A 25,453-nucleotide genomic window follows, 5' to 3' on the forward strand; every position below is an offset into this window, starting at 1 on the left:
AGAATTTGTTCTGCAGCAACGACCACATCATCAATTGTTTGATATAGATTTGTTTGATCAATGCTGCCTCAGTTCACATCATATTCGTGCACATCTCTGCCAGCCACTGGAAAATGAAGCCAGATTCCAAACCGTTTCTAAAATCTTGAAGTCGTTGTTTAGATATTCTGTGTCTCCCATGATTATTTTAAGGTGCTCAATTAAAACTCCATGGTGTAGCGACGGATTCGAAAAATAATACACAGTTCTAAGCAGTTTCTGAAAGATCGAACCACGTCATGCCTGCAGCGGAAAAGGCAGCCACTTTGTCCGATCGAGTCAGGGCAGACGATTCACCATCTCGCCACCTTGTTCTGTCCCAACGCTGAGCTCAGGTTAATAATGGAGACGCTGACACGAGGATCACTTATCAGCTTGGCTTGACATCCCAAATACAGTTGGTAGTTTAACAAACATTTGAATTATTGCAGAACAAATTGCTGGACGTTTTCAATATGAGTGATTAATTAAGTTCTCTTCCAAAGCCCCTTTGTGATGTGATCAGTTGTTTTGGGAATGAAAATAACATTCCCTGACCGGGAATCGAACCCGGGCCGCGGCGGTGAGAACGCCGAATCCTAACCACTAGACCACCAGGGAGCACATGCAACCGGGTCGGACTGACCAGCCAACAGTGTCACTTTCTATTCTGGGAACACTTCGACAGACTCGGTCAATCGGCCTCCCATCTTCGGGTCAGCGTTCCCCAAGGCGATCTTCATGACACATGACAACGCAGAATGGCCCAACAGAAACTGACAGGAAAGTTCTACGTACACGAGGAAGGCCTCAACCGGGATCTTGGCTTCAAGTCACACGATTCCAACCCCTCGCCATGCTGTTCGGATTTACAATATCTTACTCTCTGCACTCGCATTAGACAATTCACACATCATTATCCTGTGATTATCCTTCCTCCTGACGCGCATTGTCTGTACCTTTCAACACTGGATAAACAGTAAAGACTCACATTCTAACCATTGTTCACAATCCAAATGGAAATTGTTTTCTGATTGTGTCTTGGCCTGACGATGCCGTGATGTGAACGTAACTCCGTTCACCTGGTGGACCTTCAGCTATTTTTGTGGGAATTCTCGTGTTCCCCCGCCAATCCAATGCCGGCAGGTCTACATCAGAGTAGAGTAAAATGTTGCAGAATTGAATGATGGTGGATGAATTGAATGCTGCGAAGGAATCTTTCAAGGGCATATAAAGAGTGACATTTTGGAAAGCGTATTGCTTTGAGAGTTATTATTTTCACTTTCAAATGTTGGCGACATCAAATGTGCAATTTGATTCACGAAAATTGCGATAAACTCCCCGTCGGGGAATTGTACCCGGTCTCCCGCGTGACAGGCGGGGATACTAACCACTATACTAACCAGGAAGCAATGCTCCCCGGGTGCGAGCACATTGAGCTGAGCTACGCATTATAGATTTGTTGTCGAGGAACGTCAGAACTGTGCCGAGACGTGTTTTCTGAGCCGATTACGGAGTGCTATTTAATGGAGCAAACTGCAGCTTTATCCAATTGGCTGCGTCTTGTAGATGAGCAGTAAAGAGATTGAAAGGGACGCATGAAAACATCAAGAAGGTGGAGATCGAAAGGAGCGCTTGCATGTTCTTTTTCATTGTGGAGCAAAGATGGCATGTCTGCAAATCTGAACATGTTGGACTGATTTAGCTGCTCTCTCTCAACAGGTCGCGTCAGAGCTGCTGATATGTTCCAGCACTTTTGTTAATTCTTTCTGATTTCAGCATCTGCAGTATTTTGCTTTTATCTAATGGCTGGAAATTCATAATTGTTCTCTCCCAAAACGCTGGAAGTCCAAAGTTGCTGACAGCTGAGATTTTGTTCATGGTGTCCTTTTGGATTGACCGTGGTATAGTTGCAGATTCATTAAAATTATCATTGCCAATCACACATAATTATGGGAAGAATTTGTTCTGCTGCAACGACCACATCATCAATTGTTTGATATAGATTTGTTTGATCAATGCTGCCTCAGTTCACATCATATTCGTGCACATATCTGCCAGCCACTGGAAAATGAAGCCAGATTCCAAACCGTTTCTAAAATCTTGAAGTCGTTGTTTAGATATTCTGTGTCTCCCATGATTATTTTAAGGTGCTCAATTAAAACTCCATGGTGTAGCGACGGATTCGAAAAATAATACACAGTTCTAAGCAGTTTCTGAAAGATCGAACCACGTCATGCCTGCAGCGGAAAAGGCAGCCACTTTGTCCGATCGACTCAGGGCAGACGATTCACCATTTCGCCACCTTGTTCTGTCCCAACGCTGAGCTCAGGTTAATAATGGAGACGCTGACACGAGGATCACTTATCAGCTTGGCTTGACATCCCAAATACAGTTGGTAGTTTAACAAACATTTGAATTATTGCAGAACAAATTGCTGGACGTTTTCAATATGAGTGATTAATTAAGTTCTCTTCCAAAGCCCCTTTGTGATGTGATCAGTTGTTTTGGGAATGAAAATAACATTCCCTGACCGGGAATCGAACCCGGGCCGCGGCGGTGAAAACGCCGAATCCTAACCACTAGACCACCAGGGAGCACGTGCAACCGGGTCGGACTGACCAGCCAACAGTGTCACTTTCTATTCTGGGAACACTTCGACAGACTCGGTCAATCGGCCTCCCATCTTCGGGTCAGCGTTCCCCAAGGCGATCTTCATGACACATGACAACGCAGAATGGCCCAGCAGAAACTGACAGGAAAGTTCTACGTACACGAGGAAGGCCTCAACCGGGATCTTGGCTTCAAGTCACACGATTCCAACCCCTCGCCATGCTGTTCGGATTTACAATATCTTACTCTCTGCACTCGCATTAGACAATTCACACATAATTATCCTGTGATTATCCTTCCTCCTGACGCGCATTGTCTGTACCTTTCAACACTGGATAAACAGTAAAGACTCACATTCTAACCATTGTTCACAATCCAAATGGAAATTGTTTTCTGATTGTGTCTTGGCCTGACGATGCCGTGATGTGAACGTAACTCCGTTCACCTGGTGGACCTTCAGCTATTTTTGTGAGAATTCTCGTGTTCCCCCGCCAATCCAATGCCGGCAGGTCCACATCAGAGTAGAGTAAAATGTTGCAGAATTGAATGATGGTGGATGAATTGAATGCTGCGAAGGAATCTTTCAAAGGCATATAAAGGGTGACATTTTGGAAAGCGTATTGCTTTGAGAGTTATTATTTTCACTTTCAAATGTTGGCGACATCAAATGTGCAATTTGATTCACGAAAATTGCGATAAACTCCCCGTCGGGGAATTGAACCCCGGTCTCCCGCGTGACAGGCGGGGATACTAACCACTATACTAACGAGGAAGCAATGCTCCCCGGGTGCGAGCACATTGAGCTGAGCTACGCATTATAGATTTGTTGTCGAGGAACGTCAGAACTGTGCCGAGACGTGTTTTCTGTGCCGATTACGGAGTGCTATTTAATGGAGCAAACTGCAGCTTTACCCAATTGGCTGCGTCTTGTAGATGAGCAGTAAAGAGATTGAAAGGGACGCATGAAAACATCAAGAAGGTGGAGATCGAAAGGAGCGCTTGCATGTTCTTTTTCATTGTGGAGCAAAGATGGCATGTCTGCAAATCTGAACATGTTGGACTGATTTAGCTGCTCTCTCTCAACAGGTCGCGTCAGAGCTGCTGATATGTTCCAGCACTTTTGTTAATTCTTTCTGATTTCAGCATCTGCAGTATTTTGCTTTTATCTAATGGCTGGAAATTCATAATTGTTCCCTCCCAAAACGCTGGAAGTCCAAAGTTGCTGACAGCTGAGATTTTGTTCATGGTGTTCTTTTGGATTGACCGTGGTATAGTTGCAGATTCATTAAAATTATCATTGCCAATCAAACATAATTATGGGAAGAATTTGTTCTGCAGCAACGACCACATCATCAATTGTTTGATATAGATTTTTTTGATCAATGCTGCCTCAGTTCACATCATATTCGTGCACATCTCTGCCAGCCACTGGAAAATGAAGCCAGATTCCAAACCGTTTCTAAAATCTTGAAGTCGTTGTTTAGATATTCTGTGTCTCCCATGATTATTTTAAGGTGCTCAATTAAAACTCCATGGTGTAGCGACGGATTCGAAAAATAATACACAGTTCTAAGCAGTTTCTGAAAGATCGAACCACGTCATGCCTGCAGCGGAAAAGGCAGCCACTTTGTCCGATCGAGTCAGGGCAGACGATTCACCATTTCGCCACCTTGTTCTGTCCCAACGCTGAGCTCAGGTTAATAATGGAGACGCTGACACGAGGATCACTTATCAGCTTGGCTTGACATCCCAAATACAGTTGGTAGTTTAACAAACATTTGAATTATTGCAGAACAAATTGCTGGACGTTTTCAATATGAGTGATTAATTAAGTTCTCTTCCAAAGCCCCTTTGTGATGTGATCAGTTGTTTTGGGAATGAAAGTAACATTCCCTGACCGGGAATCGAACCCGGGCCGCGGCGGTGAAAACGCCGAATCCTAACCACGAGACCACCAGGGAGCACGTGCAACCGGGTCGGACTGACCAGCCAACTGTGTCACTTTCTATTCTGGGAACACTTCGACAGACTCGGTCAATCGGCCTCCCATCTTCGGGTCAGCGTTCCCCAAGGCGATCTTCATGACACATGACAACGCAGAATGGCCCAGCAGAAACTGACAGGAAAGTTCTACGTACACGAGGAAGGCCTCAACCGGGATCTTGGCTTCAAGTCACACGATTCCAACCCCTCGCCATGCTGTTCGGATTTACAATATCTTACTCTCTGCACTCGCATTAGACAATTCACACATAATTATCCTGTGATTATCCTTCCTCCTGACGCGCATTGTCTGTACCTTTCAACACTGGATAAACAGTAAAGACTCACATTCTAACCATTGTTCACAATCCAAATGGAAATTGTTTTCTGATTGTGTCTTGGCCTGACGATGCCGTGATGTGAACGTAACTCCGTTCACCTGGTGGACCTTCAGCTATTTTTGTGAGAATTCTCGTGTTCCCCCGCCAATCCAATGCCGGCAGGTCCACATCAGAGTAGAGTAAAATGTTGCAGAATTGAATGATGGTGGATGAATTGAATGCTGCGAAGGAATCTTTCAAAGGCATATAAAGGGTGACATTTTGGAAAGCGTATTGCTTTGAGAGTTATTATTTTCACTTTCAAATGTTGGCGACATCAAATGTGCAATTTGATTCACGAAAATTGCGATAAACCCCCCGTCGGGGAATTGAACCCCGGTCTCCCGCGTGACAGGCGGGGATACTAACCACTATACTAACGAGGAAGGAATGCTCCCCGGGTGCGAGCACATTGAGCTGAGCTACGCATTATAGATTTGTTGTCGAGGAACGTCAGAACTGTGCCGAGACGTGTTTTCTGTGCCGATTACGGAGTGCTATTTAATGGAGCAAACTGCAGCTTTACCCAATTGACTGCGTCTTGTAGATGAGCAGTAAAGAGATTGAAAGGGACGCATGAAAACATCAAGAAGGTGGAGATCGAAAGGAGCGCTTGCATGTTCTTTTTCATTGTGGAGCAAAGATGGCATGTCTGCAAATCTGAACATGTTGGACTGATTCAGCTGCTCTCTCTCAACAGGTCGCGTCAGAGCTGCTGATATGTTCCAGCACTTTTGTTTGTTCTTTCTGATTTCAGCATCTGCAGTATTTTGCTTTTATCTAATGGCTGGAAATTCATAATTGTTCCCTCCCAAAACGCTGGAAGTCCAAAGTTGCTGACAGCTGAGATTTTGTTCATGGTGTTCTTTTGGATTGACCGTGGTATAGTTGCAGATTCATTAAAATTATCATTGCCAATCACACATAATTATGGGAAGAATTTGTTCTGCAGCAACGACCACATCATCAATTGTTTGATATAGATTTGTTTGATCAATGCTGCCTGAGTTCACATCATATTCGTGCACATCTCTGCCAGCCACTGGAAAATGAAGCCAGATTCCAAACCGTTTCTAAAATCTTGAAGTCGTTGTTTAGATATTCTGTGTCTCCCATGATTATTTTAAGGTGCTCAATTAAAACTCCATGGTGTAGCGACGGATTCGAAAAATAATACACAGTTCTAAGCAGTTTCTGAAAGATCGAACCACGTCATGCCTGCAGCGGAAAAGGCAGCCACTTTGTCCGATCGAGTCAGGGCAGACGATTCACCATTTCGCCACCTTGTTCTGTCCCAACGCTGAGCTCAGGTGAATAATGGAGACGCTGACACGAGGATCACTTATCAGCTTGGCTTGACATCCCAAATACAGTTGGTAGTTTAACAAACATTTGAATTATTGCAGAACAAATTGCTGGACGTTTTCAATATGAGTGATTAATTAAGTTCTCTTCCAAAGCCCCTTTGTGATGTGATCAGTTGTTTTGGGAATGAAAATAACATTCCCTGACCGGGAGTCGAACCCGGGCCGCGGCGGTGAGAACGCCGAATCCTAACCACTAGACCACCAAGGAGCACATGCAACCGGCTCGGAATGACCAGCCAACAGTGTCACTTTCTATTCTGGGAACACTTCGAAAGACTCGGTCAATCGGCCTCCCATCTTCGGGTCAGCGTCCCCCAAGGCGATCTTCATGACACATGACAACGCAGAATGGCCCAGCAGAAACTGACAGGAAAGTTCTAAGTACACGAGGAAGGCCTCAACCGGGATCTTGGCTTCAAGTCACACGATTCCAACCCCTCGCCATGCTGTTCGGATTTACAATATCTTACTCACTGCACTCGCATTCGACAATTCACACATCACTATCCTGTGATTATGCTTCCTCCTGACGCGCATTGTCTGTACCTTTCAACACTGGATAAACAGTAAAGACTCACATTCTAACCATTGATCACAATCCAAATGGAAATTGTTTTCTGATTGTGTCTTGGCCTGACGATGCCGTGATGTGAACGTAACTCCGTTCACCTCGTGGACTTTAAGCTATTTCTGTGAGAATTCCCCTGCAGGTCCACATCAGAGGAGAGTAAAATCTTGGTGAATTGAATGAAGGTTGATCTGCAGCGACGGAATATATCCAAGGCATGTCAAGAATGACATTTTGGAAAGCGTACTGTCTTAAGAGTCATTATTTTCACTTTTAAATGTTGGCGACCTCAAATGTGCAAACTGATATATGAAAAACTCCCCGTCGGGGAATTGAACCCCGGTCTCCCGCGTGACAGGCGGGGATACTAACCACTATTCTAACGAGGAAGTAATGCTGTCGGTCAGCAGGCACATTGAGCTCAGGTACGCATCGTCACTGGACACAGGTGAGGTCCCAGAGGATTGGAGGATAGCCAATGTGGTCCCGTTATTTAAGAAGGGTAGGAAGGATAACCCGGGTAATTATAGGCCGGTGAGCTTGACGTCCGTGGTGGGGAAGTTGTTGGAGAAGATTCTTAAAGATAGGATGTATGCGCATTTAGAAAGGAATAAACTCATTAACGATAGTCAACATGGTTTTGTGAGAGGGAGGTCATGCCTCACTAACCTGGTGGTGTTTTTTGAAGAAGTGACCAAAATGGTTGACGAAGGAAGGGCCGTGGATGTTGTCTATATGGACTTTAGTAAAGCGTTTGACAAAGTCCCTCATGATAGGCTAGTGAAAAAGGTTGGATCCCATGGGATAAAGGGGGAGGTGGCTAGATGGGTGGAGAACTGGCTTGGTCATAGAAGACAGAGGGTGGTAGTGGAAGGGTCTTTTTCCGGCTGGAGGCCTGTGACTAGTGGTGTTCCGCAGGGCTCTGTATTGGGACCTCTGCTGTTTGTGATTTACATAAATGATCTGGAAGAAGGAGTAACTGGGGTGATCAGTAAGTTTGCGGACGACACAAAACTGGCAGGACTTGCAGACAGTGAGGAACATAGTCAGAGGCTACAGAAGGATATAGATAGGCTGGAAATTTGGGCAAGGAAATGGCAGATGGAGTTCAATCCTGATAAATGCGAAGTGATGCATTTTGGTGGGAATAATGTAGGGAGGAGCTACACGATAAATGGAAGAACCATAAAGGGTGTAGAGACGCAGAGGGACCTGGGTGTGCAAGTCCACAGATCTTTGAAGGTGACGTCACAGGTGGAGAAGGTGGTGAAGAAGGCATATGGCATGCTTGCCTTTATAGGACGGGGCATAGAGTATAAAGGTTGGGGTCTGATGTTGCAGATGTATAGAACGTTGGTTCGGCCGCATTTGGAATACTGCGTCCAGTTCTGGTCGCCACACTACCAGAAGGACGTGGAGGCTTTGGAGAGAGTACAGAGGAGGTTTACCAGGATGTTTCCTGGTATGGAGGGGCTTGGTTATGAGGAGAGATTGGGGAAACTGGGTTTGTTCTCCTTGGAAAGACGGAGGATGAGGGGAGACTTAATAGAGGTGTATAAAATTATGAAAGGCATGGATAGGGTGAACGGTGGGAAGCTTTTCCCCGGGTCGGTGGTGACGTTCACGAGGGGTCATAGGTTCAAGGTGAAGGGGGGGAGGTTTAACACAGATATCAGAAGGACATATTTTACACAGAGGGTCGTGGGGGCCTGGAATGTGTTGCCGGGCAAGGTGGTGGAGGCGGACACACTGGGAACGTTTAAGACTTATCTAGACAGCTATATGAACGGAGTGGGAATGGAGGGATACAAAAGAGTGGTCTAGTTTGGACCAGGGAGCGGCGCGGGCTAATTGTTCCTTGTTTCTCGTTTTAAGGCTTCATTCTATGATGTTCGTGGAAGTGGAAATTACTCGGGTTGGGAAGCATTTTCCGATCAGGACCATTGTGATCTCCTGGACTCGTTTCGATCGCCTCAGGGGGTCGGAGAGGAATTTCCCAGATTTTTTTTTCCCCATATTGGCCCTGGGGTTTTTCACTCTGGGTTTTCGCCTCTCCCTGGAGATCACATGGTCTGGAATGGGGGGGTGGGGGTGAGTTAATAGGTTGTAATGAACAAAGCATCGTAGCTGTGAGGGACAGCTCGGTGGATAGGATATTGGTATGTAGATAGGCTGGAAAATTGGGCGGGGATCCTGGATTCAGGATTCATTCCTGGACCGGGGAGCGGCGCGGGCTTGGAGGGCCGAAGGGCCTGTTCCTGTGCTGTATTGTTCTTTGTTCTTTGTTCTTTGTTCTTTGTAGATTTGTTGTCGAGGAACGACAGAACTGTGCTGAGATGTGTTTTCTGAGCCGATTCCGGAGTGCAGTTTACTGGAGCAAACTGCAGCTTTACCCAATTGACTGCGTCTTGTAGATGAGCACTAAAGAGATTGAAAGGGACGTATGAAAACATCAAGAAGGTGGAGACCGAAAGGAGCGCTTGCATGTTCTTTTTCATTTTGGAGCAAAGATGGCATGTCTCCATACCTGAACATTTTGGACAGATTCAGCTGCTCTCTCTCAACAGATCACGTCAGAGCTGCTGATATGTTCCAGCACTTTTGTTTGTTCTTTCTGATTTCAGCATCTGCAGTATTTTGTTTTTATCTAATGGCTGGAAATTCATAATTGTTCCCTCCCAAAACGCTGGAAGTCCAAAGTTGCTGACAGCTGAGATTTTGTTCATGATTTTCTTTTGTCTTGACCGTGGTATATTTGCAGATTCATTAAAATTATCATTGCCAATCACACACAATTGTGGAAAGATTCTTTTCTGCAGCAATCATCATCTCATCAATTGTTTGATATAGATATTTTTGATAAATGCTGCCTCAGTTCACATCATATTCGTGCATATCTCTGCCAGCCACTGGAAAATGAAGCCAGATTCCAAACCGTTTCTAGAATTTTGAAGTCGTTGTTTCGATATTCTCTGCCTCCCATGGTTATTTTAAGAAGCTCAATTAAAACTCCATGTTGTAGCGACGGATTCGAAAAATAATACACAGTTCTAAGCAGTTTCTGAAAGATCGAACCACGTCATGCCTGCAGCGGAAAAGGCAGCCAGTTGATCCGATTGAGTCAGGGCAGACGATTCACCATTCCGCCATCTTGTTCTATCCCAACGCTGAGCTCAGGTTAATAATGGAGACGCTGACACGAGGACCACTGATCAGCTTGGCTTGACATCCCAAATACAGTTGGTAGTTTAACAAACATTTGAGTTACTGCAGAACAAATTGCTGGACGTCATAAATATGAGTGATTAATTAAGTTCTCTTCCAAAGCCCCTTTGTGATGTGATCAGTTGTTTTGGGAATGAAAATAACATTCCCTGAGCGGGAATCGAACTCGGCCGCGGCGGTGAGAACGTCGAATCATCGCCACTTGACCACCAAGGAGCACATGCAACTAGATCGGAATGACCAGGCAACAGTGTCACTTTCTATTCTGGGAACACTTCAATAGACTCGGTCAATTGGCCTCCCATCTTCGGGTCAGCGTTCCCCAAGGCGATCTTCATGACACATGACAACGCAGAATGGCCCAGCAGAAACTGACAGGAAAGTTCTAAGTACACGAGGAAGGCCTCAACCGGGATCTTGGCTTCAAGCCACACGATTCCAACCCCTCGCCATGCTGTTCGGATTTACAATATCTTACTCTCTGCACTCGCATTAGACAATTCACACATCATTATCCTGTGATTATCCTTCCTCCTGACGCGCATTGTCTGTACCTTTCAACACTGGATAAACAGTAAAGACTCACATTCTAACCATTGTTCACAATCCAAATGGAAATTGTTTTCTGATTGTGTCTTGGCCTGACGATGCCGTGATGTGAACGTAACTCCGTTCACCTGGTGGACCTTCAGCTATTTTTGTGAGAATTCTCGTGTTCCCCCGCCAATCCAATGCCGGCAGGTCCACATCAGAGTAGAGTAAAATGTTGCAGAATTGAATGATGGTGGATGAATTGAATGTTGCGAAGGAATCTTTCAAAGGGATATAAAGGGTGACATTTTGGAAAGCGTATTGCTTTGAGAGTTATTATTTTCACTTTCAAATGTTGGCGACATCAAATGTGCAATTTGATTCACGAAAATTGCGATAAACTCCCCGTCGGGGAATTGAACCCCGGTCTCCCGCGTGACAGGCGGGGATACTAACCACTATACTAACGAGGAAGCAATGCTCCCCGGGTGCGAGCACATTGAGCTGAGCTACGCATTATAGATTTGTTGTCGAGGAACGTCAGAACTGTGCCGAGACGTGTTTTCTGTGCCGATTACGGAGTGCTATTTAATGGAGCAAACTGCAGCTTTACCCAATTGACTGCGTCTTGTAGATGAGCAGTAAAGAGATTGAAAGGGACGCATGAAAACATCAAGAAGGTGGAGATCGAAAGGAGCGCTTGCATGTTCTTTTTCATTGTGGAGCAAAGATGGCATGTCTGCAAATCTGAACATGTTGGACTGATTCAGCTGCTCTCTCTCAACAGGTCGCGTCAGAGCTGCTGATATGTTCCAGCACTTTTGTTTGTTCTTTCTGATTTCAGCATCTGCAGTATTTTGCTTTTATCTAATGGCTGGAAATTCATAATTGTTCCCTCCCAAAACGCTGGAAGTCCAAAGTTGCTGACAGCTGAGATTTTGTTCATGGTGTTCTTTTGGATTGACCGTGGTATAGTTGCAGATTCATTAAAATTATCATTGCCAATCACACATAATTATGGGAAGAATTTGTTCTGCAGCAACGACCACATCATCAATTGTTTGATATAGATTTGTTTGATCAATGCTGCCTCAGTTCACATCATATTCGTGCACATCTCTGCCAGCCACTGGAAAATGAAGCCAGATTCCAAACCGTTTCTAAAATCTTGAAGTCGTTGTTTAGATATTCTGTGTCTCCCATGATTATTTTAAGGTGCTCAATTAAAACTCCATGGTGTAGCGACGGATTCGAAAAATAATACACAGTTCTAAGCAGTTTCTGAAAGATCGAACCACGTCATGCCTGCAGCGGAAAAGGCAGCCACTTTGTCCGATCGAGTCAGGGCAGACGATTCACCATTTCGCCACCTTGTTCTGTCCCAACGCTGAGCTCAGGTTAATAATGGAGACGCTGACACGAGGATCACTTATCAGCTTGGCTTGACATCCCAAATACAGTTGGTAGTTTAACAAACATTTGAATTATTGCAGAACAAATTGCTGGACGTTTTCAATATGAGTGATTAATTAAGTTCTCTTCCAAAGCCCCTTTGTGATGTGATCAGTTGTTTTGGGAATGAAAATAACATTCCCTGACCGGGAATCGAACCCGGGCCGCGGCGGTGAGAACGCCGAATCCTAACCACTAGACCACCAGGGTGCACGTGCAACCGGTTCGGAATGACCAGCCAACAGTGTCACTTTCTATTCTGGGAACACTTCGAAAGACTCGGTCAATCGGCCTCCCATCTTCGGGTCAGCGTTCCCCAAAGCGATCTTCATGACACATGACAACGCAGAATGGCCCAGCAGAAACTGACAGGAAAGTTCTACGTACACGAGGAAGGCCTCAACCGGGATCTTGGCTTCAAGCCACACGATTCCAACCCCTCGCCATGCTGTTCGGATTTACAATATCTTACTCTCTGCACTCGCATTAGACAATTCACACATCATTATCCTGTGATTATCCTTCCTCCTGACGCGCATTGTCTGTACCTTTCAACACTGGATAAACAGTAAAGACTCACATTCTAACCATTGTTCACAATCCAAATGATAATTGTTTTCTGATTGTGTCTTGGCCTGACGATGCCGTGATGTGAACGTAACTCCGTTCACCTGGTGGACCTTCAGCTATTTTTGTGAGAATTCTCGTGTTCCCCCGCCAATCCAATGCCGGCAGGTCCACATCAGAGTAGAGTAAAATGTTGCAGAATTGAATGATGGTGGATGAATTGAATGCTGCGAAGGAATCTTTCAAAGGCATATAAAGGGTGACATTTTGGAAAGCGTATTGCTTTGAGAGTTATTATTTTCACTTTCAAATGTTGGCGACATCAAATGTGCAATTTGATTCACGAAAATTGCGATAAACTCCCCGTCGGGGAATTGAACCCCGGTCTCCCGCGTGACAGGCGGGGATACTAACCACTATACTAACGAGGAAGCAATGCTCCCCGGGTGCGAGCACATTGAGCTGAGCTACGCATTATAGATTTGTTGTCGAGGAACGTCAGAACTGTGCCGAGACGTGTTTTCTGTGCCGATTACGGAGTGCTATTTAATGGAGCAAACTGCAGCTTTACCCAATTGACTGCGTCTTGTAGATGAGCAGTAAAGAGATTGAAAGGGACGCATGAAAACATCAAGAAGGTGGAGATCGAAAGGAGCGCTTGCATGTTCTTTTTCATTGTGGAGCAAAAATGGCATGTCTGCAAATCTGAACATGTTGGACTGATTTAGCTGCTCTCTCTCAACAGGTCGCGTCAGAGCTGCTGATATGTTCCAGCACTTTTGTTTGTTCTTTCTGATTTCAGCATCTGCAGTATTTTGCTTTTATCTAACGGCTGGAAATTCATAATTGTTCCCTCCCAAAACGCTGGAAGTCCAAAGTTGCTGACAGCTGAGATTTTGTTCATGGTGTTCTTTTGGATTGACCGTGGTATAGTTGCAGATTCATTAAAATTATCATTGCCAATCACACATAATTATGGGAAGAATTTGTTCTGCAGCAACGACCACATCATCAATTGTTTGATATAGATTTGTTTGATCAATGCTGCCTCAGTTCACATCATATTCGTGCACATCTCTGCCAGCCACTGGAAAATGAAGCCAGATTCCAAACCGTTTCTAAAATCTTGAAGTCGTTGTTTAGATATTCTGTGTCTCCCATGATTATTTTAAGGTGCTCAATTAAAACTCCATGGTGTAGCGACGGATTCGAAAAATAATACACAGTTCTAAGCAGTTTCTGAAAGATCGAACCACGTCATGCCTGCAGCGGAAAAGGCAGCCACTTTGTCCGATCGAGTCAGGGCAGACGATTCACCATTTCGCCACCTTGTTCTGTCCCAACGCTGAGCTCAGGTTAATAATGGAGACGCTGACACGAGGATCACTTATCAGCTTGGCTTGACATCCCAAATACAGTTGGTAGTTTAACAAACATTTGAATTATTGCAGAACAAATTGCTGGACGTTTTCAATATGAGTGATTAATTAAGTTCTCTTCCAAAGCCCCTTTGTGATGTGATCAGTTGTTTTGGGAATGAAAATAACATTCCCTGACCGGGAATCGAACCCGGGCCGCGGCGGTGAGAACGCCGAATCCTAACCACTAGACCACCAGGGTGCACGTGCAACCGGTTCGGAATGACCAGCCAACAGTGTCACTTTCTATTCTGGGAACACTTCGAAAGACTCGGTCAATCGGCCTCCCATCTTCGGGTCAGCGTTCCCCAAAGCGATCTTCATGACACATGACAACGCAGAATGGCCCAGCAGAAACTGACAGGAAAGTTCTACGTACACGAGGAAGGCCTCAACCGGGATCTTGGCTTCAAGCCACACGATTCCAACCCCTCGCCATGCTGTTCGGATTTACAATATCTTACTCTCTGCACTCGCATTAGACAATTCACACATCATTATCCTGTGATTATCCTTCCTCCTGACGCGCATTGTCTGTACCTTTCAACACTGGATAAACAGTAAAGACTCACATTCTAACCATTGTTCACAATCCAAATGATAATTGTTTTCTGATTGTGTCTTGGCCTGACGATGCCGTGATGTGAACGTAACTCCGTTCACCTGGTGGACCTTCAGCTATTTTTGTGAGAATTCTCGTGTTCCCCCGCCAATCCAATGCCGGCAGGTCCACATCAGAGTAGAGTAAAATGTTGCAGAATTGAATGATGGTGGATGAATTGAATGCTGCGAAGGAATCTTTCAAAGGCATATAAAGGGTGACATTTTGGAAAGCGTATTGCTTTGAGAGTTATTATTTTCACTTTCAAATGTTGGCGACATCAAATGTGCAATTTGATTCACGAAAATTGCGATAAACTCCCCGTCGGGGAATTGAACCCCGGTCTCCCGCGTGACAGGCGGGGATACTAACCACTATACTAACGAGGAAGCAATGCTCCCCGGGTGCGAGCACATTGAGCTGAGCTACGCATTATAGATTTGTTGTCGAGGAACGTCAGAACTGTGCCGAGACGTGTTTTCTGTGCCGATTACGGAGTGATATTTAATGGAGCAAACTGCAGCTTTACCCAATTGACTGCGTCTTGTAGATGAGCAGTAAAGAGATTGAAAGGGACGCATGAAAACATCAAGAAGGTGGAGATCGAAAGGAGCGCTTGCATGTTCTTTTTCATTGTGGAGCAAAGATGGCATGTCTGCAAATCTGAACATGTTGGACTGATTCAGCTGCTCTCTCTCAACAGGTCGCGTCAGAGCTGCTGATATGTTCCAGCACTTTTGTTTGTTCTTTCTGATTTCAGCATCTGCAGTATTTTGCTTTTATCTAATGGCTGGAAATTCATAATTGTTCCCTCCCAAAACGCTGGAAGTCCAAAGTTGCTGACAGCTGAGATTTTGTTCATGGTGTTCTTTTGGATTGACCGTGGTATAGTTGCAGATTCATTAAAATTATCATTGCCAATCACACATAATTATGGGAAGAATTTGTTCTGCAGCAACGACCACATCATCAATTGTTTGATATAGATTTGTTTGATCAAGGCTGCCTCAGTTCACATCATATTCGTGCACATCTCTGCCAGCCACTGGAAAATGAAGCCAGATTCCAAACCGTTTCTAAAATCTTGAAGTCGTTGTTTAGATATTCTGTGTCTCCCATGATTATTTTAAGGTGCTCAATTAAAACTCCATGGTGTAGCGACGGATTCGAAAAATAATACACAGTTCTAAGCAGTTTCTGAAAGATCGAACCACGTCATGCCTGCAGCGGAAAAGGCAGCCACTTTGTCCGATCGAGTCAGGGCAGACGATTCACCATTTCGCCACCTTGTTCTGTCCCAACGCTGAGCTCAGGTTAATAATGGAGACGCTGACACGAGGATCACTTATCAGCTTGGCTTGACATCCCAAATACAGTTGGTAGTTTAACAAACATTTGAATTATTGCAGAACAAATTGCTGGACGTTTTCAATATGAGTGATTAATTAAGTTCTCTTCCAAAGCCCCTTTGTGATGTGATCAGTTGTTTTGGGAATGAAAATAACATTCCCTGACCGGGAATCGAACCCGGGCCGCGGCGGTGAGAACGCCGAATCCTAACCACTAGACCACCAGGGTGCACGTGCAACCGGTTCGGAATGACCAGCCAACAGTGTCACTTTCTATTCTGGGAACACTTCGAAAGACTCGGTCAATCGGCCTCCCATCTTCGGGTCAGCGTTCCCCAAAGCGATCTTCATGACACATGACAACGCAGAATGGCCCAGCAGAAACTGACAGGAAAGTTCTACGTACACGAGGAAGGCCTCAACCGGGATCTTGGCTTCAAGCCACACGATTCCAACCCCTCGCCATGCTGTTCGGATTTACAATATCTTACTCTCTGCACTCGCATTAGACAATTCACACATCATTATCCTGTGATTATCCTTCCTCCTGACGCGCATTGTCTGTACCTTTCAACACTGGATAAACAGTAAAGACTCACATTCTAACCATTGTTCACAATCCAAATGATAATTGTTTTCTGATTGTGTCTTGGCCTGACGATGCCGTGATGTGAACGTAACTCCGTTCACCTGGTGGACCTTCAGCTATTTTTGTGAGAATTCTCGTGTTCCCCCGCCAATCCAATGCCGGCAGGTCCACATCAGAGTAGAGTAAAATGTTGCAGAATTGAATGATGGTGGATGAATTGAATGCTGCGAAGGAATCTTTCAAAGGCATATAAAGGGTGACATTTTGGAAAGCGTATTGCTTTGAGAGTTATTATTTTCACTTTCAAATGTTGGCGACATCAAATGTGCAATTTGATTCACGAAAATTGCGATAAACTCCCCGTCGGGGAATTGAACCCCGGTCTCCCGCGTGACAGGCGGGGATACTAACCACTATACTAACGAGGAAGCAATGCTCCCCGGGTGCGAGCACATTGAGCTGAGCTACGCATTATAGATTTGTTGTCGAGGAACGTCAGAACTGTGCCGAGACGTGTTTTCTGTGCCGATTACGGAGTGATATTTAATGGAGCAAACTGCAGCTTTACCCAATTGACTGCGTCTTGTAGATGAGCAGTAAAGAGATTGAAAGGGACGCATGAAAACATCAAGAAGGTGGAGATCGAAAGGAGCGCTTGCATGTTCTTTTTCATTGTGGAGCAAAGATGGCATGTCTGCAAATCTGAACATGTTGGACTGATTCAGCTGCTCTCTCTCAACAGGTCGCGTCAGAGCTGCTGATATGTTCCAGCACTTTTGTTTGTTCTTTCTGATTTCAGCATCTGCAGTATTTTGCTTTTATCTAATGGCTGGAAATTCATAATTGTTCCCTCCCAAAACGCTGGAAGTCCAAAGTTGCTGACAGCTGAGATTTTGTTCATGGTGTTCTTTTGGATTGACCGTGGTATAGTTGCAGATTCATTAAAATTATCATTGCCAATCACACATAATTATGGGAAGAATTTGTTCTGCAGCAACGACCACATCATCAATTGTTTGATATAGATTTGTTTGATCAAGGCTGCCTCAGTTCACATCATATTCGTGCACATCTCTGCCAGCCACTGGAAAATGAAGCCAGATTCCAAACCGTTTCTAAAATCTTGAAGTCGTTGTTTAGATATTCTGTGTCTCCCATGATTATTTTAAGGTGCTCAATTAAAACTCCATGGTGTAGCGACGGATTCGAAAAATAATACACAGTTCTAAGCAGTTTCTGAAAGATCGAACCACGTCATGCCTGCAGCGGAAAAGGCAGCCACTTTGTCCGATCGAGTCAGGGCAGACGATTCACCATTTCGCCACCTTGTTCTGTCCCAACGCTGAGCTCAGGTTAATAATGGAGACGCTGACACGAGGATCACTTATCAGCTTGGCTTGACATCCCAAATACAGTTGGTAGTTTAACAAACATTTGAATTATTGCAGAACAAATTGCTGGACGTTTTCAATATGAGTGATTAATTAAGTTCTCTTCCAAAGCCCCTTTGTGATGTGATCAGTTGTTTTGGGAATGAAAATAACATTCCCTGACCGGGAATCGAACCCGGGCCGCGGCGGTGAGAACGCCGAATCCTAACCACTAGACCACCAGGGAACACGTGCAACCGGATCGGACTGACCAGCCAACAGTGTCACTTTCTATTCTGGGAACACTTCGACAGACTCGGTCAATCGGCCTCCCATCGTCGGGTCAGCGTTCCCCAAGGCGATCTTCATGACACATGACAACGCAGAATGGCCCAGCAGAAACTGACAGGAAAGTTCTACGTACACGAGGAAGGCCTCAACCGGGATCTTGGCTTCAAGCCACACGATTCCAACCCCTCGCCATGCTGTTCGGATTTACAATATCTTACTCTCTGCACTCGCATTAGACAATTCACACATCATTATCCTGTGATTATCCTTCCTCCTGACGCGCATTGTCTGTACCTTTCAACACTGGATAAACAGTAAAGACTCACATTCTAACCATTGTTCACAATCCAAATGGAAATTGTTTTCTGATTGTGTCTTGGCCTGACGATGCCGTGATGTGAACGTAACTCCGTTCACCTGGTGGACCTTCAGCTATTTTTGTGAGAATTCTCGTGTTCCCCCGCCAATCCAATGCCGGCAGGTCCACATCAGAGTAGAGTAAAATGTTGCAGAATTGAATGATGGTGGATGAATTGAATGCTGCGAAGGAATCTTTCAAAGGCATATAAAGGGTGACATTTTGGAAAGCGTATTGCTTTGAGAGTTATTATTTTCACTTTCAAATGTTGGCGACATCAAATGTGCAATTTGATTCACGAAAATTGCGATAAACTCCCCGTCGGGGAATTGAACCCCGGTCTCCCGCGTGACAGGCGGGGATACTAACCACTATACTAACGAGGAAGCAATGCTCCCCGGGTGCGAGCACATTGAGCTGAGCTACGCATTATAGATTTGTTGTCGAGGAACGTCAGAACTGTGCCGAGACGTGTTTTCTGTGCCGATTACGGAGTGCTATTTAATGGAGCAAACTGCAGCTTTACCCAATTGACTGCGTCTTGTAGATGAGCAGTAAAGAGATTGAAAGGGACGCATGAAAACATCAAGAAGGTGGAGATCGAAAGGAGCGCTTGCATGTTCTTTTTCATTGTGGAGCAAAAATGGCATGTCTGCAAATCTGAACATGTTGGACTGATTTAGCTGCTCTCTCTCAACAGGTCGCGTCAGAGCTGCTGATATGTTCCAGCACTTTTGTTTGTTCTTTCTGATTTCAGCATCTGCAGTATTTTGCTTTTATCTAACGGCTGGAAATTCATAATTGTTCCCTCCCAAAACGCTGGAAGTCCAAAGTTGCTGACAGCTGAGATTTTGTTCATGGTGTTCTTTTGGATTGACCGTGGTATAGTTGCAGATTCATTAAAATTATCATTGCCAATCACACATAATTATGGGAAGAATTTGTTCTGCAGCAACGACCACATCATCAATTGTTTGATATAGATTTGTTTGATCAATGCTGCCTCAGTTCACATCATATTCGTGCACATCTCTGCCAGCCACTGGAAAATGAAGCCAGATTCCAAACCGTTTCTAAAATCTTGAAGTCGTTGTTTAGATATTCTGTGTCTCCCATGATTATTTTAAGGTGCTCAATTAAAACTTCATGGTGTAGCGACGGATTCGAAAAATAATACACAGTTCTAAGCAGTTTCTGAAAGATCGAACCACGTCATGCCTGCAGCGGAAAAGGCAGCCACTTTGTCCGATCGAGTCAGGGCAGACGATTCACCATTTCGCCACCTTGTTCTGTCCCAACGCTGAGCTCAGGTTAATAATGGAGACGCTGACACGAGGATCACTTATCAGCTTGGCTTGACATCCCAAATACAGTTGGTAGTTTAACAAACATTTGAATTATTGCAGAACAAATTGCTGGACGTTTTCAATATGAGTGATTAATTAAGTTCTCTTCCAAAGCCCCTTTGTGATGTGATCAGTTGTTTTGGGAATGAAAATAACATTCCCTGACCGGGAATCGAACCCGGGCCGCGGCGATGAGAACGCCGAATCCTAACCACGAGACCACCAGGGAGCACGTGCAACCGGGTCGGACTGACCAGCCAACAGTGTCACTTTCTATTCTGGGAACACTTCGACAGACTCGGTCAATCGGCCTCCCATCTTCGGGTCAGCGTTCCCCAAGGCGATCTTCATGACACATGACAACGCAGAATGGCCCAGCAGAAACTGACAGGAAAGTTCTACGTACACGAGGAAGGCCTCAACCGGGATCTTGGCTTCAAGCCACACGATTCCAACCCCTCGCCATGCTGTTCGGATTTACAATATCTTACTCTCTGCACTCGCATTCGACAATTCACACATCATTATCCTGTGATTATCCTTCCTCCTGACGCGCATTGTCTGTACCTTTCAACACTGGATAAACAGTAAAGACTCACATTCTAACCATTGTTCACAATCCAAATGGAAATTGTTTTCTGATTGTGTCTTGGCCTGACGATGCCGTGATGTGAACGTAACTCCGTTCACCTGGTGGACCTTCAGCTATTTTTGTGAGAATTCTCGTGTTCCCCCGCCAATCCAATGCCGGCAGGTCCACATCAGAGTAGAGTAAAATGTTGCAGAATTGAATGATGGTGGATGAATTGAATGCTGCGAAGGAATCTTTCAAAGGCATATAAAGGGTGACATTTTGGAAAGCGTATTGCTTTGAGAGTTATTATTTTCACTTTCAAATGTTGGCGACATCAAATGTGCAATTTGATTCACGAAAATTGCGATAAACCCCCCGTCGGGGAATTGAACCCCGGTCTCCCGCGTGACAGGCGGGGATACTAACCACTATACTAACGAGGAAGGAATGCTCCCCGGGTGCGAGCACATTGAGCTGAGCTACGCATTATAGATTTGTTGTCGAGGAACGTCAGAACTGTGCCGAGACGTGTTTTCTGTGCCGATTACGGAGTGCTATTTAATGGAGCAAACTGCAGCTTTACCCAATTGGCTGCGTCTTGTAGATGAGCAGTAAAGAGATTGAAAGGGACGCATGAAAACATCAAGAAGGTGGAGATCGAATGGAGCGCTTGCATGTTCTTTTTCATTGTGGAGCAAAGATGGCATGTCTGCAAATCTGAACATGTTGGACTGATTTAGCTGCTCTCTCTCAACAGGTCGCGTCAGAGCTGCTGATATGTTCCAGCACTTTTGTTAATTCTTTCTGATTTCAGCATCTGCAGTATTTTGCTTTTATCTAATGGCTGGAAATTCATAATTGTTCCCTCCCAAAACGCTGGAAGTCCAAAGTTGCTGACAGCTGAGATTTTGTTCATGGTGTTCTTTTGGATTGACCGTGGTATAGTTGCAGATTCATTAAAATTATCATTGCCAATCACACATAATTATGGGAAGAATTTGTTCTGCAGCAACGACCACATCATCAATTGTTTGATATAGATTTGTTTGATCAATGCTGCCTGAGTTCACATCATATTCGTGCACATCTCTGCCAGCCACTGGAAAATGAAGCCAGATTCCAAACCGTTTCTAAAATCTTGAAGTCGTTGTTTAGATATTCTGTGTCTCCCATGATTATTTTAAGGTGCTCAATTAAAACTCCATGGTGTAGCGACGGATTCGAAAAATAATACACAGTTCTAAGCAGTTTCTGAAAGATCGAACCACGTCATGCCTGCAGCGGAAAAGGCAGCCACTTTGTCCGATCGAGTCAGGGCAGACGATTCACCATTTCGCCACCTTGTTCTGTCCCAACGCTGAGCTCAGGTGAATAATGGAGACGCTGACACGAGGATCACTTATCAGCTTGGCTTGACATCCCAAATACAGTTGGTAGTTTAACAAACATTTGAATTATTGCAGAACAAATTGCTGGACGTTTTCAATATGAGTGATTAATTAAGTTCTCTTCCAAAGCCCCTTTGTGATGTGATCAGTTGTTTTGGGAATGAAAATAACATTCCCTGACCGGGAGTCGAACCCGGGCCGCGGCGGTGAGAACGCCGAATCCTAACCACTAGACCACCAAGGAGCACATGCAACCGGCTCGGAATGACCAGCCAACAGTGTCACTTTCTATTCTGGGAACACTTCGAAAGACTCGGTCAATCGGCCTCCCATCTTCGGGTCAGCGTCCCCCAAGGCGATCTTCATGACACATGACAACGCAGAATGGCCCAGCAGAAACTGACAGGAAAGTTCTAAGTACACGAGGAAGGCCTCAACCGGGATCTTGGCTTCAAGTCACACGATTCCAACCCCTCGCCATGCTGTTCGGATTTACAATATCTTACTCACTGCACTCGCATTCGACAATTCACACATCACTATCCTGTGATTATGCTTCCTCCTGACGCGCATTGTCTGTACCTTTCAACACTGGATAAACAGTAAAGACTCACATTCTAACCATTGATCACAATCCAAATGGAAATTGTTTTCTGATTGTGTCTTGGCCTGACGATGCCGTGATGTGAACGTAACTCCGTTCACCTCGTGGACTTTAAGCTATTTCTGTGAGAATTCCCCTGCAGGTCCACATCAGAGGAGAGTAAAATCTTGGTGAATTGAATGAAGGTTGATCTGCAGCGACGGAATATATCCAAGGCATGTCAAGAATGACATTTTGGAAAGCGTACTGTCTTAAGAGTCATTATTTTCACTTTTAAATGTTGGCGACCTCAAATGTGCAAACTGATATATGAAAAACTCCCCGTCGGGGAATTGAACCCCGGTCTCCCGCGTGACAGGCGGGGATACTAACCACTATTCTAACGAGGAAGTAATGCTGTCGGTCAGCAGGCACATTGAGCTCAGGTACGCATCGTCACTGGACACAGGTGAGGTCCCAGAGGATTGGAGGATAGCCAATGTGGTCCCGTTATTTAAGAAGGGTAGGAAGGATAACCCGGGTAATTATAGGCCGGTGAGCTTGACGTCCGTGGTGGGGAAGTTGTTGGAGAAGATTCTTAAAGATAGGATGTATGCGCATTTAGAAAGGAATAAACTCATTAACGATAGTCAACATGGTTTTGTGAGAGGGAGGTCATGCCTCACTAACCTGGTGGTGTTTTTTGAAGAAGTGACCAAAATGGTTGACGAAGGAAGGGCCGTGGATGTTGTCTATATGGACTTTAGTAAAGCGTTTGACAAAGTCCCTCATGATAGGCTAGTGAAAAAGGTTGGATCCCATGGGATAAAGGGGGAGGTGGCTAGATGGGTGGAGAACTGGCTTGGTCATAGAAGACAGAGGGTGGTAGTGGAAGGGTCTTTTTCCGGCTGGAGGCCTGTGACTAGTGGTGTTCCGCAGGGCTCTGTATTGGGACCTCTGCTGTTTGTGATTTACATAAATGATCTGGAAGAAGGAGTAACTGGGGTGATCAGTAAGTTTGCGGACGACACAAAACTGGCAGGACTTGCAGACAGTGAGGAACATAGTCAGAGGCTACAGAAGGATATAGATAGGCTGGAAATTTGGGCAAGGAAATGGCAGATGGAGTTCAATCCTGATAAATGCGAAGTGATGCATTTTGGTGGGAATAATGTAGGGAGGAGCTACACGATAAATGGAAGAACCATAAAGGGTGTAGAGACGCAGAGGGACCTGGGTGTGCAAGTCCACAGATCTTTGAAGGTGACGTCACAGGTGGAGAAGGTGGTGAAGAAGGCATATGGCATGCTTGCCTTTATAGGACGGGGCATAGAGTATAAAGGTTGGGGTCTGATGTTGCAGATGTATAGAACGTTGGTTCGGCCGCATTTGGAATACTGCGTCCAGTTCTGGTCGCCACACTACCAGAAGGACGTGGAGGCTTTGGAGAGAGTACAGAGGAGGTTTACCAGGATGTTTCCTGGTATGGAGGGGCTTGGTTATGAGGAGAGATTGGGGAAACTGGGTTTGTTCTCCTTGGAAAGACGGAGGATGAGGGGAGACTTAATAGAGGTGTATAAAATTATGAAAGGCATGGATAGGGTGAACGGTGGGAAGCTTTTCCCCGGGTCGGTGGTGACGTTCACGAGGGGTCATAGGTTCAAGGTGAAGGGGGGGAGGTTTAACACAGATATCAGAAGGACATATTTTACACAGAGGGTCGTGGGGGCCTGGAATGTGTTGCCGGGCAAGGTGGTGGAGGCGGACACACTGGGAACGTTTAAGACTTATCTAGACAGCTATATGAACGGAGTGGGAATGGAGGGATACAAAAGAGTGGTCTAGTTTGGACCAGGGAGCGGCGCGGGCTAATTGTTCCTTGTTTCTCGTTTTAAGGCTTCATTCTATGATGTTCGTGGAAGTGGAAATTACTCGGGTTGGGAAGCATTTTCCGATCAGGACCATTGTGATCTCCTGGACTCGTTTCGATCGCCTCAGGGGGTCGGAGAGGAATTTCCCAGATTTTTTTTTCCCCATATTGGCCCTGGGGTTTTTCACTCTGGGTTTTCGCCTCTCCCTGGAGATCACATGGTCTGGAATGGGGGGGTGGGGGTGAGTTAATAGGTTGTAATGAACAAAGCATCGTAGCTGTGAGGGACAGCTCGGTGGATAGGATATTGGTATGTAGATAGGCTGGAAAATTGGGCGGGGATCCTGGATTCAGGATTCATTCCTGGACCGGGGAGCGGCGCGGGCTTGGAGGGCCGAAGGGCCTGTTCCTGTGCTGTATTGTTCTTTGTTCTTTGTTCTTTGTTCTTTGTAGATTTGTTGTCGAGGAACGACAGAACTGTGCTGAGATGTGTTTTCTGAGCCGATTCCGGAGTGCAGTTTACTGGAGCAAACTGCAGCTTTACCCAATTGACTGCGTCTTGTAGATGAGCACTAAAGAGATTGAAAGGGACGTATGAAAACATCAAGAAGGTGGAGACCGAAAGGAGCGCTTGCATGTTCTTTTTCATTTTGGAGCAAAGATGGCATGTCTCCATACCTGAACATTTTGGACAGATTCAGCTGCTCTCTCTCAACAGATCACGTCAGAGCTGCTGATATGTTCCAGCACTTTTGTTTGTTCTTTCTGATTTCAGCATCTGCAGTATTTTGTTTTTATCTAATGGCTGGAAATTCATAATTGTTCCCTCCCAAAACGCTGGAAGTCCAAAGTTGCTGACAGCTGAGATTTTGTTCATGATTTTCTTTTGTCTTGACCGTGGTATATTTGCAGATTCATTAAAATTATCATTGCCAATCACACACAATTGTGGAAAGATTCTTTTCTGCAGCAATCATCATCTCATCAATTGTTTGATATAGATATTTTTGAT

The 25,453-nt window shown here is 45.1% G+C and overlaps 20 non-coding genes across 20 annotated transcripts; all 20 read right to left on the reverse strand.

The window, feature by feature from the left end:
• Positions 1-567: 567 nt before the first annotated feature.
• Positions 568-639, reverse strand: trnae-cuc (transfer RNA glutamic acid (anticodon CUC)). Its single transcript has one exon. It is a non-coding gene; the product is annotated as a tRNA-Glu (tRNA).
• Positions 640-2,543: 1,904 nt separating this feature from the next.
• On the reverse strand, positions 2,544-2,615 carry trnae-uuc (transfer RNA glutamic acid (anticodon UUC)). The gene has a single exon. It is a non-coding gene; the product is annotated as a tRNA-Glu (tRNA).
• Positions 2,616-3,331: 716 nt separating this feature from the next.
• On the reverse strand, positions 3,332-3,403 carry trnad-guc (transfer RNA aspartic acid (anticodon GUC)). The gene has a single exon. It is a non-coding gene; the product is annotated as a tRNA-Asp (tRNA).
• Positions 3,404-4,520: 1,117 nt separating this feature from the next.
• Positions 4,521-4,592, reverse strand: trnae-uuc (transfer RNA glutamic acid (anticodon UUC)). Its single transcript has one exon. It is a non-coding gene; the product is annotated as a tRNA-Glu (tRNA).
• A 716-nt stretch (positions 4,593-5,308) lies between these two features.
• Positions 5,309-5,380, reverse strand: trnad-guc (transfer RNA aspartic acid (anticodon GUC)). The gene has a single exon. It is a non-coding gene; the product is annotated as a tRNA-Asp (tRNA).
• A 1,117-nt stretch (positions 5,381-6,497) lies between these two features.
• trnae-cuc (transfer RNA glutamic acid (anticodon CUC)) lies at positions 6,498-6,569 on the reverse strand. The gene has a single exon. It is a non-coding gene; the product is annotated as a tRNA-Glu (tRNA).
• A 677-nt stretch (positions 6,570-7,246) lies between these two features.
• Positions 7,247-7,318, reverse strand: trnad-guc (transfer RNA aspartic acid (anticodon GUC)). Its single transcript has one exon. It is a non-coding gene; the product is annotated as a tRNA-Asp (tRNA).
• Positions 7,319-11,086: 3,768 nt separating this feature from the next.
• Positions 11,087-11,158, reverse strand: trnad-guc (transfer RNA aspartic acid (anticodon GUC)). The gene has a single exon. It is a non-coding gene; the product is annotated as a tRNA-Asp (tRNA).
• Positions 11,159-12,275: 1,117 nt separating this feature from the next.
• trnae-cuc (transfer RNA glutamic acid (anticodon CUC)) lies at positions 12,276-12,347 on the reverse strand. The gene has a single exon. It is a non-coding gene; the product is annotated as a tRNA-Glu (tRNA).
• Positions 12,348-13,063: 716 nt separating this feature from the next.
• Positions 13,064-13,135, reverse strand: trnad-guc (transfer RNA aspartic acid (anticodon GUC)). Its single transcript has one exon. It is a non-coding gene; the product is annotated as a tRNA-Asp (tRNA).
• Positions 13,136-14,252: 1,117 nt separating this feature from the next.
• trnae-cuc (transfer RNA glutamic acid (anticodon CUC)) lies at positions 14,253-14,324 on the reverse strand. Its single transcript has one exon. It is a non-coding gene; the product is annotated as a tRNA-Glu (tRNA).
• Positions 14,325-15,040: 716 nt separating this feature from the next.
• Positions 15,041-15,112, reverse strand: trnad-guc (transfer RNA aspartic acid (anticodon GUC)). Its single transcript has one exon. It is a non-coding gene; the product is annotated as a tRNA-Asp (tRNA).
• A 1,117-nt stretch (positions 15,113-16,229) lies between these two features.
• trnae-cuc (transfer RNA glutamic acid (anticodon CUC)) lies at positions 16,230-16,301 on the reverse strand. The gene has a single exon. It is a non-coding gene; the product is annotated as a tRNA-Glu (tRNA).
• Positions 16,302-17,017: 716 nt separating this feature from the next.
• On the reverse strand, positions 17,018-17,089 carry trnad-guc (transfer RNA aspartic acid (anticodon GUC)). The gene has a single exon. It is a non-coding gene; the product is annotated as a tRNA-Asp (tRNA).
• Positions 17,090-18,206: 1,117 nt separating this feature from the next.
• trnae-cuc (transfer RNA glutamic acid (anticodon CUC)) lies at positions 18,207-18,278 on the reverse strand. Its single transcript has one exon. It is a non-coding gene; the product is annotated as a tRNA-Glu (tRNA).
• A 716-nt stretch (positions 18,279-18,994) lies between these two features.
• On the reverse strand, positions 18,995-19,066 carry trnad-guc (transfer RNA aspartic acid (anticodon GUC)). Its single transcript has one exon. It is a non-coding gene; the product is annotated as a tRNA-Asp (tRNA).
• Positions 19,067-20,183: 1,117 nt separating this feature from the next.
• On the reverse strand, positions 20,184-20,255 carry trnae-cuc (transfer RNA glutamic acid (anticodon CUC)). The gene has a single exon. It is a non-coding gene; the product is annotated as a tRNA-Glu (tRNA).
• A 716-nt stretch (positions 20,256-20,971) lies between these two features.
• trnad-guc (transfer RNA aspartic acid (anticodon GUC)) lies at positions 20,972-21,043 on the reverse strand. The gene has a single exon. It is a non-coding gene; the product is annotated as a tRNA-Asp (tRNA).
• A 1,117-nt stretch (positions 21,044-22,160) lies between these two features.
• On the reverse strand, positions 22,161-22,232 carry trnae-cuc (transfer RNA glutamic acid (anticodon CUC)). The gene has a single exon. It is a non-coding gene; the product is annotated as a tRNA-Glu (tRNA).
• A 677-nt stretch (positions 22,233-22,909) lies between these two features.
• Positions 22,910-22,981, reverse strand: trnad-guc (transfer RNA aspartic acid (anticodon GUC)). The gene has a single exon. It is a non-coding gene; the product is annotated as a tRNA-Asp (tRNA).
• Positions 22,982-25,453: the final 2,472 nt, after the last annotated feature.

The sequence above is a fragment of the Mustelus asterias genome, chromosome 8, assembly GCF_964213995.1.
Source record: "Mustelus asterias chromosome 8, sMusAst1.hap1.1, whole genome shotgun sequence".
Taxonomy (NCBI): domain Eukaryota; kingdom Metazoa; phylum Chordata; class Chondrichthyes; order Carcharhiniformes; family Triakidae; genus Mustelus; species Mustelus asterias.